Source organism: Acartia tonsa, chromosome 15 (genome assembly GCF_053477335.1).
Source record: "Acartia tonsa isolate MP-2025a chromosome 15, ASM5347733v1, whole genome shotgun sequence".
Lineage (NCBI taxonomy): Eukaryota > Metazoa > Arthropoda > Copepoda > Calanoida > Acartiidae > Acartia > Acartia tonsa.
Window position 1 is genome coordinate 27,762,251 of NC_137274.1, and position 14,093 is coordinate 27,776,343.

Consider the following 14,093-nt stretch of genomic DNA (forward strand, 5'->3'; position numbering starts at 1 on the left):
TTTTAAAGGCGGCTGTCTAGCCCTGCCAAATATACTATTATGTACTAATGTATTAATTATATGAAATAAGTAGTATTAAACAATTATTAAAACTATTGAAAAAAATTGGATAGTTCTATGAAGGCAGTTTTAAAGGTTGCTTACGGCAAAGCGGCTAGCGGCACTTAACTAGTTTATAAAAATAAATATGTCTTAACTTTTTTACCAATAATTTTAATCTGCATAGTGGGTTGATTTGTTTAATATAATTGGGGGGGGGGGTGAAGTATGGGTCCTAAGGGATAAGACAAAGGATATTGATCCCCAATGATAATAAACATAATATCCCCTTCCCTGATATTAATCTAACTAATAATGTGTTAAATTTATCTGTAAAAACTGCCGTTTGACCGTAAGCAGCTTTTAAAGTTTAAAAAAATAGTTATTTAAAGCATCGTTTTATAGTCAGCATGCCGCGGATATTAAAATGAAAGATTATAATTAGTTTTGTTAGGTATGAGGGACCAAAGGCTAACAAAACTGGTGTTAATTTTATAGTTTTTATTTTAATATTCATGGAAAATTGTCAGTAGTAATACGATGCTATATACATGATTTTTCAGTATGGCTGACCGAACCGGTTCTAATCCAGCGGATTCGCAGCTATACTGGAAAAATAGATAAATTTCAACTGGATCCAAATTATTAGTTATTGGGGTATAGTCCCCTTTGTGGCAACGCCTCTTAAGGGGCGTTTCGTCGTATTTTTAAAAGTAGCTTTCCCCCTGTTTCTAGCCCCAGCGTGGCCAATTGCCTAACCCAACTTAACCTAACCTATCAAAAGCTAATGTATAAATACAACAAAACGCCCCTTAAGAGGCGTTGCCACGAAAGGGACCTGTACCCAATGAATTATTGAAATTGTCATTCTAAGAATGTTTTGTGTAGGAAATCCTTTTTTTATACTAAGTAAATAATAATAATAATAAAAATTGTAGTTTTTTTTTAGTAGCCAAATTACTCTATATTTTGAATTGTCCGTATGTCCGTTTTTGGGGAAACGCTCTTACAAAATGTATGTAGACGATCATTATATTATGTATTATGTTTTTATAGTGAAACTACTCTATGATTAAGGTCAGTCATTCCGTCTGCCAGTTAATTTAGACATGTTAGAATTATCCTATCTATTTCAAACTTTGCATGATGATGGTTAGGTACGATTTAGAAAGCGTAGCAACTCTATAATATAATATATGTCCATTTTAAACATGTTGATTATTTACTTTTTTGACATTAAATTTTTGTATGTTAGAATAATCCGATTCATCTGATTTTTTGAATACGGATTCCTTTTACAATAAGGTACAAAATTATAAGTTAAACAACTCTATAATCGAGTCCTAAAAATTTAAGAATGTCCTTAAACAGAATTCTACATTTAAGAATTTTTAAAACAATTTTACTTACAATTTTGTTTATATTTTATACATTTGTATTCTGATTATTGAGTTCTGACACTGAACGAGTATTAATGTTTGTTTATCCTACCACTTCTATGGATGCTGTCATCTTTGCTCAGTAGCACTTAAGGAGGAATAGAACATTGGACCTTAATCGTTTGCTTAAAACTTTGGGTACTTATAGTGAAAATTGGTTATTTTTAAACTAGTAGTGTTAAAACCTTTTCAACTAATAATTTAGATCTACATAAGGAGATATCTTGTTCATCATTGAGGTTATAACATTTATCTTTTTGTTGTACTATCCATAAAGATCCGTGTTAGGAATTCTGTAAGGATATGAGCGTGTAAGGCGTTTTTTAGTAGCAAAACTCTAATTCAAAATATTTGTCCGTGTAAAAGAAGTGAACTGATTTTAAAAAAGAGGGAGGAGTAGGTTGCGCTAAAAATCAGTAAAGGTGTGAGTTTTAAGGCTTAAAATAGTAGTAGAACGATAATATTCACTAAATATGTGTATTTCTTATTGAAAACAACTATAGACAAAAATTGATAAATTTTTATCGTTCTACTACTGTTTTTAACTTAAAACTCACAACCTCTACGGATTTTTAGAGCAACCTACTCCTCCCTTTTTTGGCATAACTTTTTTTGTAGATTCTCTTCAGGATATATAAAATATGATTTCTCGTATTCATTTGAATCCGGTGGATAGGAACCGGTTCTCATCCATATGAAAAAACTATGTCAAGCATAGTATTATATCCAGCTTTTACGAATATAAAAATGTACAATTATACAATTTTTAGCCTGTGCCTTCAGCACCTCGGGACTAAAAAAAATTAGTTTAATCTTATAATTATACATTCTATATCCGCGGAAAGCCGTTTATAATACGACGCAATGTAAGAAATAAATATACCAGCATAGCTTCTGTATAATTGTAAGTACATCCCAATAATAATAAACAAAATTATCCCTTATTTAGTTTAAAAGTAGTGGTTTATAAAATGTGTAGAAATGTACAAATCAAACTATAAAATAACCTAAAATTTTTAAGCCAACAAATTAAAGATCGTGTTTTAAAGTTACTTTAGATAAAGGGGATAATGGACTCAAAAAATGGACCTACCGTCAAAGTTTTAAAAGATAATTAGATTCAGAGTAATATGTTCCACCAATAATTTAAATAAATAAAAGGGTTAATTTTGTTGGTCATTTTTGGTTTTGTGGGTACAATAATTTTAATCTACAAGTACAGAAGGGGTAATTTTGATTGTCATAATTGATGGGTACATTAATTTTTATTTCTATTTAGTTTTAAGCAAAAAACTATTCTTATGATCAAAACACTCTAAATATTTTTCTCATTTATAAACCCAAATCAACTATGCTACTTTAATTAGCGTATAGATATTCAGGGACCTAAAGGGATAAGACAATGACCAATACATCGATTTATATCCCCAATGATGATGCACATAATTACCCCTACTTTAAATTAGTATAAGTATGGACACCCAACTTAATGAAACAACCAATCAAAGTTCACTGAAGTCCCCAAAGTTGTTAAGTCAATGAATAAGAAAACTTTGGAGACCAGAGTAATAAACTGCCCATTGTCCCCTCTCTCTCTCTCTCTCTCTCTCTGATGAATATTTTTAACCTCTTACACTTCTTAACAGCGCTATGCATCCATGGAGGGAGAAGACAGAGGACTGTTTAATACACTAGTTCCCAAATTTTTATGATAACATTTTCTTATTCGTTGAATTAACAACTTTGGGTACTGTTGTTGAATTTTGATTGGTTGTTTAATTAAGTTGACTGTCCAAACGTTTCAACCAATCATTGTAATCTACAAAAGGGGTTAATTTGTGTATCATCATTGGGTATGTACAACATTTTACCGGCCATTGCCTTATCCCTTTAGATCCCTGATATATATCGTTACATCTCTACATTAAATTTAGTGTCTGCCCACTTATCCTGTTCAAATTGGCATTTTTTTTGTCCCACCTGTCCTAAATAAGTTTGGGTACCATTCTTATTAAAGTTTGGATACCATTCAGATATATAAGTTTGGGTACCACTCTAATTACTTTTCCTTTTAGGTGCCCTAAGGCTGGCTACTTGTCCTAGGAAAAGAGTTTTCAAGACAGACGAACAGACAGAAAAACAGATAGACAAACAGACAGATAAACAGACAGACAAACAGACAGACAAACAGAAAGACAAACAGACAGATAGATAGATAGACAGAAAGAAAGACAGACACAGAGACAAAAAGTCATAGAGGCAGATAGCTATACAAACAGATACAGATACAGATAGACAGACAGAAATACAAACAGACAGACAGACAGACAGACAAACAGACAGATAGAGAAAAAAGACATACAGACAACAACAGTTTTGTTAATTTAGACATGTTAGAATTGTCATATCGATTTTAAACATGTTAAGTTGATTCCTATTACACTTTAGTTCTATATAGAAAGCATAGCAACTCTATAATTCTTATCAGAAAGTTTGTATGTCCATCTTTTTACTTTTTTTTACAACTAGTTCTTGTTTGATATAATTATCCTATTCATCTGATATTTAGAATAATGATTCCTTGAACAACAAGGTACGTCCTTTATGTCTTAGTTAGAGCTTGTTTTTTTTATGGATGTTGTCATCCTTGTTTTGATAAAATTAATAAATTAATCGAAACAGCGATTAGTGTCCAATAAAAAATGCAAACGACCAATGATAGGACAGTATACATTGTAAATGACCAATGGTAAATTGTATGCTGGCCTATTTATTGATCATTTGTATTGTATGACATTTTTTATTGGACTTTTTGCTGCTTTTAAAAAAATTAATCTCTTATTTTAGTGAAACTTACTGGGAAGAGAAGTTGGCGAATACAGAAGACGATTAATACTATTATTACTAGTAATATATTAGTAATAAAGTAATATATTTTAAGTAAGTTCAAATATTAATTCAAATTAATCTCTTTTTTTAGTGAAACTTACTGGGAAGAGAAATTGGAGAATACAGAAGACGATTATTACTATTATTACTAGTAATATATTAGTAATAAAGTAATATAGTTTAAGTAAGTATAGCGGCTACGCCCATAGAGGCCTCTAGTGGCACTTAAATTTTTTTTTATATTTTGAATATGTAATTAAAGAAATAATTTGTCTATGTTGCGTTTAAATTTTTTTGTTACGTCTCTTGGGAGGGTTTTGGTACCCTCCCCAAAAATAGTTATAAACCTTCCCAGGACCTATGAGGAGCTACCCTGTTAAGAAGAACCCGATCGGTACAGCGGTTAGCGAGATCTTTCGGTACAAACAGACAAACAAACATCCTTTATACTTTATTAGATACGCAAATAAAAGTAATAGGATTCTGTCTGTCTGTTTGTACCAAGAAATCTTGCTAACCGCTGAACCGATATAGTTCTCCTTTACAGGGTAGCTTCTCATAGGTTCTAGGAAGGTTTATAACTATTTTGGGGGAGGGTACCTCTTAGAAGCTACCGCCATGCCAAATTTCAGTCCTGTAACTCTTTTTTTCCATTGAGTTTCTTTGACTTTTTATTTTGGTTTCAAAAAGTGTCACAACCGTCTCCCCCCTTAGCAAGCCTGAGGTGAATGGATTCTTTTAAAAGAATTAGGGTCGTAAAATTGTTTGTGTAAAAAATCCTCCAAAATCACATGAAAAATCTACAAAAATTAAACAAAATCTTATGTTAATAACCCTTTTATGATTTTATTTAAGTTTTGTAGATTTTTTTTGCGATTTTTGAGGATTTTTCACAAAAATAATTTTGCCTCACCAGCGAGCAGCTACCCTATTTTTTTTTAAGAATCCACCTCTGCTTGCTGTCAGGTTGGTATCTAGGCCACACCACGTCAGTGCTAGAGACATTAAAAATTATACATAATATTGAATTTAGGGGGAATGCCTGTTTTGTAATAAGCAACTTATTCTGATACATGTTCTTAGTATTAAAATGTTTAGACCTAAAAAGAGATGTCAATATACCCCCCCCCCCCTTCCATTCTCTGTATGTTTCGAAGTGGAAGAAATCTTTACGAAAAATTTCAGTTGTCTCATAATAATAGCAGCTTTGAAAATCACATTTTTCCCCTATAACAATAACTACTGGACAAAGTTCAATGGTCCCCAAAGTTTTCTTCTTTGTTGGCACAACAACTTTGGGGACTTTTATTAAATTTAATTGGTTGTGTCATTGTGTTGAGTGTTCAAACGTATCAACCACTAATTTTAATCTACAGAAGGGTTAAATTTGTGAATCATCATTAAGGATATACCTCAGTTTATCTGCCATTGTCTTATCCCTTAAGATCCCTGACAAATATATTTAAAGAATCAATACAAAAAAAAATAATATCTATAATACAAAGTAGCTTGATGTCTGTCCGTCCGTCTGTCTGTCCGTCTGTCTGTCCATCTGTCTGTCCGTCTGTCTGTCCGTCTGTCTGTCCATCTGTCAATTAAGATCTCGGTAACCACTGAACCGATTGGAATCTACTCTTTAGGGTAAATACCTAATGGTCCTGTGGTGGTTTTAAGCTATTTTCTTGGAGGTTGGGACACCTCCAACCCCCCAAAAAATGAAAATTCCCCCCCCCCAAAAACAAAAAAAAATTCTGGGGAAACTACTTCACATAAATTATGGGCTCAGCACCATACTTTTTTTTTAATTACTTCTTGGGGTGAAGGCGCTAGTTTTATATATAATAATAAGAATATTTTTGGAACATGGAAAGAAAACGAAGTTGCGGGTTTCATCATATTTTCACAGTAGCTTTTCTCCTATTTCTATCCCCTGCGGAGGACTCTAGCCCCTGCGGAGGACTCTAGCCCCTGCGGAGGACTCTAGCCCCTGCGGAGGACTCTAGCCCTGCGGGGCAATCATTAACATTTATTTAACCTAACCTAACCTAAATCCAAAAGCTACTGTGAAAATACGATGAAACCCGCAACTTGGTTTCCTTCACATGACCCGAATATTTATTTTCAGGAAAAAAGAGATTATTTCCGTGGCATTTATATTTACCAGTTACAATCATATAAAAAATATTATGTGAAAATTAGAATTATATACTTTGTGAAAAAAAATTATTTTATTTTATATTATATTTTTAGATGTATTTGAATTTTATATTAAAATAATAAAATTATTTAATAATCCCTAGTAATCTCTAAACGTGTAAGTAAGCAATTAACACCTTTTTAGTCCTACTTAAATGTGCCATTGTGCCATTTTTGTGGTAAATTACTGATAAGCCACATAAATACTAATTGCTTACTTATTTCAGCATTCAACAACAATTTGGTCTGACTTGTGAGTTAAAAGAGGGTGGAGTAAATAAATACTCAGTCATTTATAGTAAAAGTGGCTTATATAAGTTGAAGTGAAGAAAAAGGAGGAGGAGTTATAATTAATCCCTTCCTTCCTGTAAGCAGTTTATGAAAAAATGAGAAGATTTGGCTGATATAAGCCAAATAAGCAATAATTTCCATTGATTGCTTACAAGTAATTTATCCAAAAAATAGCATGATTTGTTATGTAAGCCAAATAAGCAATAATTTCCATTGATTGCTTACAAGTAATTTATCAAAAAATAGCATGATTTGTTATGTAAGCCAAATAAGCAATAATTTCCATTGATTGCTTACAAGTAATTTATCAAAAAAAAGCATGATTTGGTATGTAAGCCAAATTAGCAATAATTTCCATTGATTGCTTACAAGTAATTTATCCAAAAAAAAGTATGATTTGGTATGTAAGCCAAATAAGCAATAATTTCCATTGATTGCTTACAAGTAATTTATCAAAAAATAGCATGATTTGGTATGTAAGCCAAATAAGCAATACTTTTCATTGATTGCTTACAAGTAATTTATCAAAAAATAGCATGATTTGTTATGTAAGCCAAATAAGCAATAATTTCCATTGATTGCTTACAAGTAATTTATCAAAAAAAGCATGATTTGGTATGTAAGCCAAATAAGCAATAATTTCCATTGATTGCTTACAAGTAATTTATCAAAAAATAGCATGATTTGGTATGTAAGCCAAATAAGCAATAATTTCCATTGATCGCTTACAAGTAATTTATCAAAAAATGGCATGATTTGGTATGTAAGCCAAATAAGCAATAATTTCCATTGATTGCTTACAAGTAATTTATCAAAAAAAAGCATGATTTGGTATGTAAGCCAAATTAGCAATAATTTCCATTGATTGCTTACAAGTAATTTATCCAAAAAAAAGTATGATTTGGTATGTAAGCCAAATAAGCAATAATTTCCATTGATTGCTTACAAGTAATTTATCAAAAAATAGCATGATTTGGTATGTAAGCCAAATAAGCAATACTTTTCATTGATTGCTTACAAGTAATTTATCAAAAAATAGCATGATTTGTTATGTAAGCCAAATAAGCAATAATTTCCATTGATTGCTTACAAGTAATTTATCAAAAAATGGCATGATTTGGTATGTAAGCCGAATAAGCAATAATTTCCAATGATTGCTTACAAGTAATTTATCAAAAAATAGCATGATTTAATATGTAAGCCAAATAAGCAATAATTTCCATTGATTGCTTACAAGTAATTTATCAAAAAAAAGCATGATTTGTTATGTCAGCCAAAAAAGCAATAATTTCCGTTGATTGCTTACAAGTAATTTATCAAAAAATGGTATGATTTGGTATGTAAGCCAAATAAGCAATACTTTTCATTGATTGCTTACAAGTAATTTATCCAAAGAAAGTATGATTTGATATGTATCCCAAATAAGCAATAATTTCCATTGATTGCTTACAAGTAATTTATCAAAAAATAGCATGATTTGGTATGTAAGCCAAATAAGCAATAATTTCCATTGATCGCTTACAAGTAATTTATCAAAAAATGGCATGATTTGGTATGTAAGCCAAATAAGCAATAATTTCCATTGATTGCTTACAAGTAATTTATCAAAAAATGGCATGATTTGGTATGTAAGCCAAATAAGCAATAATTTCCATTGATTGCTTACAAGTAATTTATCAAAAAAAAGTATGACTTGGTATGTAAGCCAAATAAGCAATAATTTCCATTGATTGCTTACACGTAATTTATCAAAAAATAGCATGATTTGGTATGTAAGCCAAATAAGCAATAATTTCCATTGATTGCTTACAAGTAATTTATCAAAAAATAGCATGATTTGGTATGTAAGCCAAATAAGCAATAGTTTCCATTGATTGCTTACAAGTAATTTATCAAAAAATAGCATGATTTTATAGTCAAAATCATTAAAAAAAATTAAGTTTAACTTGCGTTGTACTGAATGTACTGTAGCCAATCAGAAGGCTGAATCAGCTAAGCAACCAATTACAGCTGAGTTTCCCCCTTTGTTTCCGCTATGATTTTTGTTTAAAAATACAATTTAAATTGAATTTTGAGATGTGGTGTTTTTATTGTAAAAATGTAATCAGTTACCGGCAATCTAAGTTTCTGACAAAGATAAAGTCATAATTTTGTGTCTAGGCGACGTAATTTAATATTGTTTTTTCTTTTATAAGCATTGGAAATCTTTGAAAATTTTCATTGTATATAAAATGCTATTTTGAAATGCCCAGAACTTTTTTGTTATTGAAGCTGAAGGCTTTAAATTTGGGGTATTGGGTCTACTTGTGGCAGTCTTTCAGCAGTCAAAGCGTGGTATTTCTTGCAGGCGTCCTTTAAATACCAACAACTATTCTATTGTAAAACTAGTTATTTGATATTAATGTTGATAAAATGTTTTTTTGTATTCATTTGAATCTGGTGGTTTTGAACCTGTTCTTATCCATACAAAAAAACTATGTCTAGCATCATATTATATCCAGCTTTCTACAAATGTGGAAATGTACAATCATAAGATTAATACCAGTATTTTTAGCCTGTGCCTTCGGCACCTGGGGGCTAAAAAAACTGGTTTTAATAGTATAATTGTACATTCTATATCCGCAGAAAGCTGTTTATAATATGGTGAAAGAAATAACTATTCTTCTTCAATTTCTATCTTATTTTTTATCAAGTAATATCAAGCCAATAGAGTTTTAATTTTTTCTAGGGGGGAGGTGTGCATGTGGGCAGAAAAACAGCCTAAAATAAATCCAAGGTGCAAATTTTGAAGCAGACTAGCCTAAACAAAATATTCTTTAAAATGGAAAAATTATTTAGTATAAAAATTAGCAAGAATTAATAGTGGGAAAAAAATGCAGTAAAATACAGGGTACGCCACAAAATCAAGACATTTTTATTTTTAAAAAGGTTAATATAAAATCGTCAATTTTAAAGATTTTATTGAATTTCAAAAATTGGGACCCAAACTAGGTATATGACTATTAGATCATTCAATAATATCGCTGCCAGCCTCAATTACTGCCTCTACCTGCCCCCTCAACCACCCGCCGACCCTGGTCACCATGTCCCTGTCCAAGGTGGCTAAGTTCTCTTTGATAGTGGCAATGAGGGAGGTCTTCAGGCCCAAAAGTTCATTGGATTCAGATCGGGGCTGCTGGGAGGCCACATCTCCTTAGGGATGTTAGTAACTGCAGGATCTAAATTAAACCATCTATCAAGCTACCCTTTGACACGGCGGCTCTCATTTGGGCCACAGTTGAGCTACAACAATGGTATACGTTTTTAAAAATGGAAAACACATTAAGCTAGAATTATCAGCGCAACACATAGTCTTAAAGGAGTTTTGACGTTTTTGACATCTTAAAATCACTTTGCCAAGGTACTACGGCCAAGCCAGCGGAGATAGAGAGGTTTAGTCTTTTAGTGTCTTCATTATGTATCTAACATTATCTCCACCAAGTTTCATAAGTCTACCTCATCTACAGATGGGCTGAGGTCAGATTTATTAGGCCGAAGTCAATGATTTAAGGTAAACTATCAGTGCATTTCAAATCTGCCTTGTTGAACATATGCACGGCCAGCTTGGAGTACATGTCCTTAATAGTGCAAAACTTTTTATGGGCAAAAAGGTCATTACTGAAGCTTTTTATAGTGGGGTCAAACGTCCTGATTGGTCAAGTAGTTTTGGCGCTATGGCCTTTTAAAAAAAAGTCCGGATTTATGTGGCGCACCCTGTATATCTTTTTATTTAATTTAGGCATGTTAGAATTGTCCTATCAATTTCAAACTTTGCATGGTGATTCCTGTAGTAGTTATGTACGAATTAGAAAGCATATCAACTCCAGAATGTCTGTACATCCATATATCTTACAAACCAAATATCCATGTTTTAACCCTTAACTGTTGGGGGGGGGGGGGATGTTAAATGCCCCCCCTCCGTTTTTTTTAACCTCATTTCTGTGTCTGAAAGATAAAGAGCCCAAACTGCATGACTTTTTTAGTATGGGTATGACACATAACTGAGAATTGAAAGTTTTTGAATATATCCATCCTGGCGGGCACAGGATGCCAGCAAACCTGGCTGGGTCATCCAGGTAAAGAGCAAAAATATTTATTTCAAGTAAACAAAGCATTTTATCTTACCAAAATACTAAAATATTCTCTAGTAGTACATCATCATATGAAATACAGGTGTTCAATTCAATTACAGGTTCCAGGTAGGATCCTGCAGGTCCTGATCCTCCAGGTCTCCAGAAATATTTAAAAGGCTCCTTTGACCGCATTTTTTGACTTAAAGACTTCAAATTTTTAACTTAAGCTATTCTTACATGTCTACATAATGTTTTAAGATCCGCTGCCATTTTCCCGCCGACTGCCAACTGAGATTTACTTAAGGATAATCATTTTCTGCAAAAAATTGTTCTTCTAGCTTCAAAAATAAGAAAATTAAAGCCGTTTGAAATTTGAAGTAAAAAAGGACTTAAAAACAAAGGTTGTTAAATAAAAGGGTGAAGGAAGCTAAAATTGACTTTAACTTACTTAAGGTTGGAAATTCATTATCAAACAGGGGACTTTTTCAGCCCACTAGCTCTAATAGGAACTGAGATAATAAGAGGGGGGGAGGGCATTAAACACCCCCCGCCCCTCACCGATTAAGTGCGGCAAGGAGCTTGACTGTTAAAGGTTAATTTTACCTTTTGTGATTTTTATTAAATTTTGTTTGGTCTTTTCATTAAGTTGAGTTTTTAACGTTTCAACTAGTAATTGTTAGCTACAGAAATAGCATTGTTGTCCATTATCATTGGGGGATATATATCATTTTATCGGCCATTGTCTTATCCCTTTAGGTCCCTGATTTGTAACAGTAATAGTTAAATTTTTTCTTTTCTTTGGCTAAAATTTTAATTCAAAATCACAGAAAAGTTTCAACTTCGCAGGGATCGTATTATAGACAGCATTCCGCGGATATTATGCTTAGAACCAGATCCCAGTCTTACTGAAAAATCATGTTTAGCATTGAATTATAGAAAATTTTATGATGTTTCATTTTGATATCTACATTAAGCTGCCTGTAATACGATGTGATACATAACTATTAAATCTTAAATTAAATCAAAGGAGGCAATTTCTCCCCCCCCCCACTCATAATAGTTATTAACCTTCCCAGGGCTCCACTACACTGTGATGGAAAACCATATTGGTTCAGCAGATATCAAAATCCCCTGTGACACACACACACATACAGACATCCTGTTACTATTTTATAGGGATTTTTCTCTTCAGGCATCAACTGTTGTATCTCAGAGAGAAAGGGGACAATGGGCTGTTTATTACCCTAGTCCAAAAAATTTTATTTCAACGATTTCTTATTCGTTGGCTTAACAACTTTGGGGACTTTTTGCTTGAATTTTGATTGGTTGGTTTATTAAGATAAGTGTTTCCAGTTTTTAAAAAAATTTGAGAAAAAATGAATTTTTTTTATTTTATTAGAATTAAATAGGTATTATGTTAAAGACAGCCAAAGAATTCCCTTCTAAACAATCTTAAAGCAATTTTATTGTCTATTGTAAAAAATAAATTTTAAAAACTAAATGTGGATCAATTTGATTAGTTAATTAAAATGATTGATGTTTTTCAGGACCTACGCTACCCTTAGGTACAGACAGACAGACATACCAACAAAGGTCCTGTTACTTTATTATAGAGAATAAAAATAAAATAGCTTAAACCCATCTAAGGACCTATAGGAAGCTTTTGTGTATAGGAGAACTATATTGGTTCAATAAGTTTTGAAATCTCAATCTTCAGACAAAAAAACCTTACTACTTTATATAAAAGGATAAGGATAATAGTTATTTTTTAATAGTATTATAGACAGCTTCTCTAAGCCCCAGGCTAACAAAAATGGTAGGTACTAATTTTATGATTCTTATAAAATTCGCAAAAATTGACTATACATGATTTTTCAGTGCTATTGAGAACTGGTTCCAATCCAGGGGATCTTAATCGGTTCTGAAGCAATACTGCAAATTTTTAATAAGATAAAAAGTTATGCTTGAAAATTGTTTTAATAGCTATTATTATATGTTGCATTTTAAAAAAACGCAAAAATCGAGATCTGAAATTTGCGTAATTTTCAATTTTCGGATTGTTTATAGTGACGACCATGAAATAACCATATGGGCGGTGCGGTACAAAAAGGTCAGTGCGTGTGGCGCGGTCAGTCAGCGAGTTTAGTGTTATTTTGTTTGTGTAAGGAGAAAGATTGTGTTTATTTTTTACGTGATTTTAAATACAAGTACAGTTTAAATATTTATGTGAGATAAAAAGTTATAATTAATAAATATATATATATATTTAACTGTAAACTGTGCTATTCTGAAAAGATAGATAATCAAATATGAAATAAATATTTTTTATTTATCTTTTTTTAGCAAAGTTTATAAATGCGCATATACTTGAAAACAAAGCAAATTCAAAGTGAAGAACAAAATAGAAGCCAGAAATTTCGCCCCTCTCTGTATCTTGTCTTTCATCATGATGCATAACTGGACATAATTTTTGTAAAGGTAATTCTTATATTATTAAAAAGCTGTTAAATACATGTTTATCTAAAGGAAAAATTGTCTGTAATGCGATTATATACATAATCCAGTATGACTAAAAACCGGTTATAATCCAGCGGACATTAATCGGTTTCGTAGCGTCTCTATAAGCTAGTCCTTGAAATATAATTATGTCTTTAAACAGTATCATGCTTAGTTAGTTCTGACACTCTACAATTGTTCAGTGCATAGCTTTGATTTTTATGAATGTTGTCATCCTTGTTTCACTGATATTTATCAGGGATCTAAAGTTATAAGACAATGGCAGCTAAATTGATGTACATCTCCAGTGATAATACACATAATTACTTCTTACGTAGATCACATTTAGTGGTTAAAACGTTTGGACACTCATCTTAATCAACCAACTAAACAAAATTTATTAAAGTCCCCAAAGTTGTTAAGCCAACGAATAAGATAACTTTATCATAAAACTTTGTGGACTAGTGTAATAAACAGCCCAATTACCCCTCCCTCCTTGGATATTTCTACTGCCATTTTCTTATCTATCCAATTTTATTATTGGCAGAATTTAGTTCACAACACTTTTCGTCAATTGTTCCATCCCTGTTTGTTTATATATACCAAGGGAGGGATGGAACATTGGACATTG

The 14,093-nt window shown here is 31.9% G+C and overlaps 2 long non-coding RNA genes across 2 annotated transcripts; both read left to right on the plus strand.

The window, feature by feature from the left end:
* Positions 1 to 258: 258 nt before the first annotated feature.
* On the plus strand, positions 259 to 971 carry LOC145306767 (uncharacterized). Its single transcript, XR_013875202.1, has 2 exons — positions 259 to 696; positions 857 to 971. It is a non-coding gene; the product is annotated as an uncharacterized LOC145306767 (long non-coding RNA).
* A 3,449-nt stretch (positions 972 to 4,420) lies between these two features.
* LOC145307292 (uncharacterized) lies at positions 4,421 to 6,657 on the plus strand. The gene is made up of 2 exons (XR_013875382.1): positions 4,421 to 4,551; positions 6,493 to 6,657. It is a non-coding gene; the product is annotated as an uncharacterized LOC145307292 (long non-coding RNA).
* Positions 6,658 to 14,093: the final 7,436 nt, after the last annotated feature.